The sequence below is a fragment of the Pinus tabuliformis genome, chromosome 6, assembly GCF_031772625.1.
Source record: "Pinus tabuliformis cultivar Carrire ecotype Pingquan chromosome 6, CPIR1, whole genome shotgun sequence".
NCBI classification, from domain to species: domain Eukaryota; kingdom Viridiplantae; phylum Streptophyta; class Pinopsida; order Pinales; family Pinaceae; genus Pinus; species Pinus tabuliformis.
The window spans coordinates 1,403,125,527-1,403,133,961 of NC_142292.1; positions in this window are offsets into that span (position 1 = coordinate 1,403,125,527).

Sequence of the window (8,435 nt, forward strand, 5' to 3'; positions counted from 1 at the left end):
ATAATTATTTTTGAGCTTATGAGCTCTTACAAAGTATTCGATTCCATCTTTAACCAGTAGATACTTGTTCTCAGCTCTATAGAAAATAGCCTTTCTATCATACAAGTAAGGGTTTCCTAAAACAATTCCACATACATCCAAGGGAATTATGTCTAACTCAACCTCATCTACAAATGCTGACCCAAAAAAAAACTTGAGTTTGCACTGTCTAGTCACTTGTAGTTGTGCTTTATCATTCAACCATCCTAATGGGTATGGTTTCTCGTGAGGTGTAGTTGCTAATCCCAATTTATTTACAATTGCTTCAGAAATCAAATTTACTTGTGAGCCACTATCAAACAAAATATCAATCTTTTGATTTTTGAAAATAACTCAAATATGGAAAAGCTCATGTCTTTTTCTCTCATTTTCTTCATCAATAACAGATTGAGCAGAATTGCTAGTAGATGCTTCAGAATGCTTACCTTTTATATCTGTGGTTGCTATAGTTGTTTCATCTCCCTAGTCTGACCCCAAATCTTTCTGAATAGCTGCAGTTGTCTTCTTCTTCTTGCCCTCAGACTTCTTAGGTCTCAGCTCTGGATGTAGAATCCAACAATGCTCATCATCATGCCCCTCCTTTTTACAATGAGTGCATGAAGCTTTGGCTTTCTGTGCAGTGTTAGCCTTCCTTGCTTTCCACTTCTGCTTTCTTTTCTCCTTGCTCTTGCTTACAATGGGTTGGGATGGTCCCCCAACTGCTGGATTTCCATTCTTTCCTCTAGCTTCTAGATGAGTAGCTTGTACAAATACCTCATCTATGCTAGTGGGATTAAACATGAGGATGGTATGCCTCATGTAGCTGTGTAGACCACCAATGTACTTCAAAAGAGTCTCTGGTGAGTCTAATGAGATACCCAACATCAATGCTCTCTTTCTGAATTCTTGAGTATACCCTTGCACACTTTGCCCTTTCAACTGTTGAAGAGTTTGACAACTCATCATGGCTTGTTGCATGTAGGCCAATGGATAGAACTGCTTTTTGATTGCAGAAACAAAGTCACTCCAGACAGAGATGGTCTTACCATGTCTTTTCATATCAGCTTGGGTTCTGCATTCCAACCAAACCAAGGCAGTGCCTCCTAGGGGTAGGCTTGCCAACTGAATCTTACTCTTGTCTGCGTTTATGTTATGTACCCTGCAATACACATCAATTTGTCTAATCCAATTGTCCAACTTTTCAGCGTTTAGCTCTCCATCATATATAGGCAAATCAAATTTAACATCTAGTTTAATAAAAGATGATTTCTTATTATGCACAGGGCTATTAGGAGGTGTGAGAAAGCTTTCCTCTTTCCCCTTTCCTTTGGAGTGGTCATGGCAGTGAGACTCATCTTCTTCTTTATCTTGTTTAGAACCTGATGAATCTTCAACCTTTTGCTTTCTAAAGTCTCTGTACATTTCTTCTACCATAGACTTTATAGCTAGGAAACTCTCTATGAATTGAGGGTCTGGCCCAACAAAACCTTCCTCTGACATTGTCTTCCGAGAATAGACTCTCCCAATTTCAGGATTAGTTTCCACCAACTCTCCTTCTCCTAATTTGAGCTTTGATCTTGTGAGCATTCACAGCTAAACCAACACAAGCTTGTCTAACCTTATAGCCTAGAGCTCTGATACCACTTGATCTGATATTCACCCTATGAGTGACATCAGTTAAAGATTTATTAAACAAAGGTATTACAGACTCATGTGCTGGTGTGTGTTCTGTGTTATTTAAGCAACGGATCGATCAGATTGCCAATACACAGACATTTAAATGGAAAGACAACAGAGAAATATAGTAAGCAAACACAAAGACACAAGAAATTTTAATAAGGAGTTCACCCTATTCTCCAGGGCTACATCTCCGGTCCAGCTTTCAGTGGTGGCCTTGTTTTATTGTGTCTTTAAGCAGAGAATTACAATGCAGGGACTCAATGTGAGTTCTCCTGAAGCAGGTTTGCTTGGCAGGGTGGTTCCTAGATTCCCCAAGCCACTTGAGTACACATACTTCTTCTTCCTACCAGCTCTGTGACCTTCTGGTCTATAGGGGAGAGCCCAATGTGGTGCTCAGCTCGGACAGATCCTCTCTGGGATGGCTCGAATCTTCAAGCTCTCTGGTGCTCGATGCTGCCTTTGGTCAGCTCGGCCCTTTGTCCTCTTCTGCTTTGCTTTACTGCCTTCTCTCTCTGTGTTCTGTCCTCCTCTCGGGATTCTGGTCTCTTCTCTGTCTCTCTGGGGTTTTCTGTCCCTCTCGATGACTCCACTGACTATCTTCTTCCTCTGTTCATGGCTTTAGCCTTTCGAACCAATGCCTGTTCGGTTCCTCTTCCACCTCTTTCGATTCACCTTCTGCAACTATGCTTGGATTTCCTTGTTCGGCATCATCATCAGTGCTTAGGGAGGTGGCCATGTGTCCTCCTCTAAACGGCGCCAACATGCTTTGTTGATTCGTTTCTTTAGTTACATCGTGGATGCGTTCTTCCTCCACCGTGGCGGTCAAACGGATTCCAAATCCCTTCTAAAATGCGACGTATTCCTTCGTCGATTCTGCTTCCTTCATTGGGGTGCAATCTCAACCGTCCGATCTGGGCCCTCCAGATTCGATGCCATATGCACGTTTCACGCGGTTGATTTGCTCGACCATTAGCGCGCGATCAACGGCGGTTTTCTTTCACCTCTGCTTGCCACGCATCGATCGATGTATGGAATCGCTTCGCTCTCGTCCAAAACCTCTTACCGTTTAAGGGCGCCCCGATTAATACCGCTGGTTTTCTAGAGCGAGGGTCCCGCCTTTGTACCTTTAGCGCCTTTACCTTTTTCCGCTCGTGGTTCTCCGGCTCCCAACGCGACCGAGTGCTCGGGCTTCCTCCATTTCGGCCCGGTTCGCCTAGTGATGCGCGATTAGCTAATCGCGCATCAAAATCCACCTCCGTTTCCCGATCCGGGGCTCCCAGGGGCTAATTCGGCCTCCCGTGCAGTCTCCATGGGCCTCGGTGAGCATGCTTTGACTGAGGTCCTCATCGTTCCACGCTGGCTGCGATTGCCACTGGTTCAGGGTGTTTTCGATCGCTATTTTGGATTCTTTAGGGATTTGTTTCGACCTGATACAGTCATGGTTCTTTGACAGTCTTCTATGGATCCAATTCGGATCAGGTCGCAACGTGTGCCTGAAGTTTGTTGAATATTGATGCAAAATTTGAAACTGAAATATGCATCAAACCCCCATTCCCATGGAATCATAACCTGCTCTGATATCACTGATCCGGGTCTTGGGGGGGAGGCCCCCAAGATCTAAAAAATTAAAATGGATCTTGGGGGGGAAGCCCCCAAGATCTGAAAAATTGAAATTTCCAGAAGAAAAAGAGGAGAATGCCCAATAAACAAAACTACAAAGAAACTTTTTATTAAAACATATAATAATTGTAAGGACTACACTGTGGTGGACAATCTGTCCTTTTACAAAATGCAACTTGTTACTTATAGTATTTTTCAGTTACAATACCACGACTCAATTCCATGGGTGAATGAATACCATGGGTGGATGTCACTTACAATACCATGGGTGGATAAATACCATGGGTGGGTGCCACTTACAATACCATGGATAAATTCCATGGGTGGATGAATACCATGGGTTGATGCCATTTTCCATTTGGATCAAAATTAAATTAAATTAAAATTAAAATAAATTGTAATTATTTAAGAATCATTAGAATAAGTTAAAAACATAAAGATAGTAATAAAATTAATAACATCATAATTTATATTATTAAATATAATATAACTCACATTAAAATTTATTAACAATAATTAAAATTCCATAAATCATTATTAAACTAAAATAGAATAACATAAAAAGAATTAAAAACAATTTATTAAATAACAAAATAATAATGAATTGTAATAATAAAAAATCTGTTTTTTTTTCATCTTGAGTTGGTCGGCTCCCCAACTTGACATCACTTGAGATCATATTTATAGCTCCTGTTTCTCTTCTTTGTAAATCAGTCCTGAGGATGATTCTTGTTCTAGACTCGAAATGTAGACAACACGAAAATGAAGACTGTGGAATATCCAAATCCAAAATCACAAAAACCACACCACATAAATCTACAAACCATTATATACTTTTTATTAACAACCACAAGTAATGGTCCCATGGTTGTTTGGTTTGGTCCATATCCAAACCAATTTTCACATGGTCCTCGAATCAGTTTATTACTATTCAATCATGAAGATTATTTTTGCTTTAGTGCGATAATGTCTCTAGACATCACCACTTTTCTCAAATTGTTATTCTCCTCTACAATAACTTACTTGTTATAACCCTTTTTTCTTCAAGCAAAAAATACTCCCACTACAATGAAATTTTTTAATGGTTTAATATGTTGGTCGTACTCTATGTTATTTCTTTTAGCTTTATTTTAATCATTCACAACTTAAAAATATATAAAGATCCTTTAAAGAATCCTATCTGAATAAACAATGCCTTGTAAAACTCCCATTGGATATGAAATATCTTGTGGAAAACATTGGACTCTTGTTTTATATGTTGGGAACTATGAATCTCAAAATTACATTAACCAGGTATAATACACACTTTACAATTTGGGGAGAGATATTTAAACATTGCACCTCTCTTATGCATTATGCATTGAGAAAGGCTTTAGTCACTAACCATGGGATAATCTCCAATCCCTTCTTGGATTTTACTTACTATATTAAAAAGAACAATTATGCACTTATTAAGGGGGATTTTGCATGCTATAAATAATATTGAATTGTAAAATAAAATTATGGGTAACAAGCCATTACAAAATCATGTTGTTGGTCATTTAGGAAGGATATTACAAAGTTGGCTAGTTGCTTAATGACCTCATTGTTACATTCAACGATCAGATGTTATATTACAAAGATAGAAATGAACCACCACATAAAGTTGTAAATCCCACTCATTGTCTTCTTTCCATGTAATAGACACCCAAAATGCTGATCTACAAAATAAATATAAGTGCTTTTGTTAAGGACTCATATCCATAGGTAAAAGGTTATGAGTCCCAATCCTTAAGCATTGTCATAAATAATAACAATCATAACAATGCTTAGATTTGATGTTTTGATTAGGGACTTGTATCCATGGGGATATGATCTCGAATTTTCGAGTTAAGTAGACAAATATTAAGATTGATGTAGACAAATTTTCAAAGGCATGTTCATATGGGTCCATGCTAATTATTATGCACACAAATCGCATTTTGCTCCATGACTCTCCCCTTAACAAAACTAAAACAATAATGAACTATGTCCTAACTAAGCTAGTTATTCTTTGGAACCTTTTATAATTAGCTTATGTATGCACCTGTCTCATGGTAAACTTTTTGCAAAGACATCTCTCCACCTTACTCTTGATCAATTTTTTTTTTCACTACTAGTTCACGGATACCCATGGTTAGTGGGTCCGCTACGTCCAGGATTGAACAACGCTAGGGTGGACCCCACCCGAAGGGGGTCACACCCCTCGGCCTATTGACTGACCTGACCCCAAGAGCTTTTGGGTTTCGACCCTGTGACCTCCCATTGGCGAGGCCCCGGCTTGACCGATTGAGCTAAACCTTGCGGCTAGATTACTCTTGATCAATTATAATGGAAGAGGTTGAATTTCATTGAACTTTTATGATGCTTATCCTCATGTTGATATGGATTATATCTAGAGTTGTTACATTGTGTTGATACTTTTATGTGGCATTAACCATATAGAGGGTGTGCACAGTGTGCCATAGAGGGGTTGCACAATGCGCCAAAAGAGTTTGAAGAACATCACACATGGGAGATCACCACATAATAGTGTGGATGCTAGGGTGAGGTAATGGGTTGGGAAAATCATCATCCTTGAAGTAAATGATATCTATCCTCAAAGAATTATAATTATTGCAGTGAAATATTTCACTAGTCTAACTATGCTAAATGAATTATAATTATTAAAGTAAAATGCCATTTAATATAAACAAACATTATGCATTAAACAATACAACATTAAATATAATATATGTTAGGTATTCATGTAATAATGCATCAATAAATGCAATATACATTAGGAGGACAAGGCTAAAGTTCTTTTAAGTTTTGAGTAATGTCAATTTTATGCACACTAATATAACTGGTCCTCATAGGATTGGTATTCCATCCACATAGTAGCACCATAATGTCATCATAATTGTACAAATTAGCTATGTGCATAACATCATCCTAATTATACCTTGACTTTACTACAACATCAATATCCACATTATGATGTATATTATATATTAGATAAGCTCTTTTTATGCACCAATATTCACATTATGATGGATATTATATATTAGATATGCTCTTTTTATGCATATAACTTATAATGATAGACATTAATAACTCTTTGAAATTTGATTAACAATAATTACTTCTCATACATTACGATTTACAATATAACTAGCTCAGCTCCATCTTAACTCTGGATCCACCAAGAACATAGAGGGATCATATCTCTATTCACTCTAAAGGACGTTTGCACCTCAAGAGATTTGATCCCTCTTGATGTTTGGTAGATCCAGAGTTAATATGGATCTAGGCTGGTTTTGTTTTGTTTTGTTGTTGGTTTTTTTAACGAAACGGTTAGGATTTTATATTAATATCTAACCGGTTACAAGGCCATATCCTTTTACATATTCAATTGATTAATTTGCTTCTGGATTTAAACATGCCCAAGAAAGGTGTTTGTTCTTGCTGCACTTAATACTTACTATATAGCTAAATTGATAACATCTAAGGACCTTTCAAAATACTCCTAAGACTAAAACATACTTGTAATACATAATTAAAGAAAGGAAAATAAACTAGCCTACATTTGACGACCCAACTTCAATTTTAACTTCGACAGTTGCCTCAACATCTTGCTTCAATTGTTTTGGAACAGGGACCTGGTTCATTTCTACCTCCTTCCTTGTTTCCTTGCTCACATTGATTCCCTTTGCACCCCTTTTGCTCGTTGTTTCAAGTTTTCCTAGATGAAGGTCCAGTTTATCAAGTTTAACATGCAACTTCTCAATCTTGCTATGAAGCAAACCAATCTTTTGATTGAGGAGCAACAACCGAGCCTAATTTTCTACGACCACCATTTCCCCTTGAAAATAAAGCAGAGATAATACATGGTCCATTGTTGCAATGTTGTAACTAAGCTGACAAGTGATATCCTCTTTCTCCTCGATAGTCGGGGTTTATGATTCACCTTCCATACTTTCACTTGCACTTCAACCTACGTTGTCACTTATGGAAATTCGTTTCCATACACGAACTTTTGCATTTAGGATAATGGCCCTGTGTGTCTTATAATGTCATTCTCCTTGCCTGCTTGTTCCCATCAACCCATGCTCCCACTCTTGACCTTTCATGTACTATCCTGCCTTATTAATTCCATTGTCTAGACATTCCTTACCTAATTCATCACCACTATAAACTCTTTACCAACACCATTAAGACTCTAGTAGTCAAGCGTGCTTACTTCATCTTGCAAATGAAGATGACATGCTACAACTCCCTCTTGGATTTACTAAGGTTAATTTTTGGCCTCCGGTTGTCCCAAGTTGCGTGATCATCCATAATCCTCGTCCAAGTGTTTGAGAGTGCCCAAGTCTTGACATTAAAGAAGAGCCACCAATCTTATGTGAGATGATTCTAGAGTATGCAGGATGAGGACAAGGTCTGACATGAGACCGTAAAGCCTCCCAATAACTCATCCTTCCACTATTTTCCCTTGGTCGGGTCATTGCACCATATACTTGACATCTAATTTTGTATCTCATGGTAGAAGTTTAAAAATACCATTACTATTATCCTGGGCCAAATCCCTTGTTCCATGAAGATTCTTTTATTAGCTAAGGCATCTGCCTTGGAATTCAAATGCCTTTTGACATGATGAAACTCAACTATCTCAAATTTCTCAATTTGCAATTTTATCCTCTATAGAATTGGAGGTTGATCAAGACTGGAATTCTCCGAGTTTAACCACTTGTTGGATGACTATCACGGAGTCCCCAAATACCATCAATTGCTGAATTTTCCTTGACATACCCAGTTCTTGCCCCTGCCATAAAGCCAAAAATTATGCTTGGTTATTTGTAGTGCTCCCTAAGTCCCAAGAACACTGAATCTCAATCTCTTCATTGGGACAATAAATAACCCCTCTCGCTCTTGCCTCCATGAACTGGTTTAATTATAAAACTCTGCCTCCATGAACTGGTTTAATTATAAAACTCAAAAAATATCGGTAAAATATCCATGTGCAAAATTAAAATAAAACTCACTTCATTCCGATAGAAATATAATGTACTTCCTAGGATATTGAAAAGATTAAGTAAAGTAAATTAAGGTCACCCACA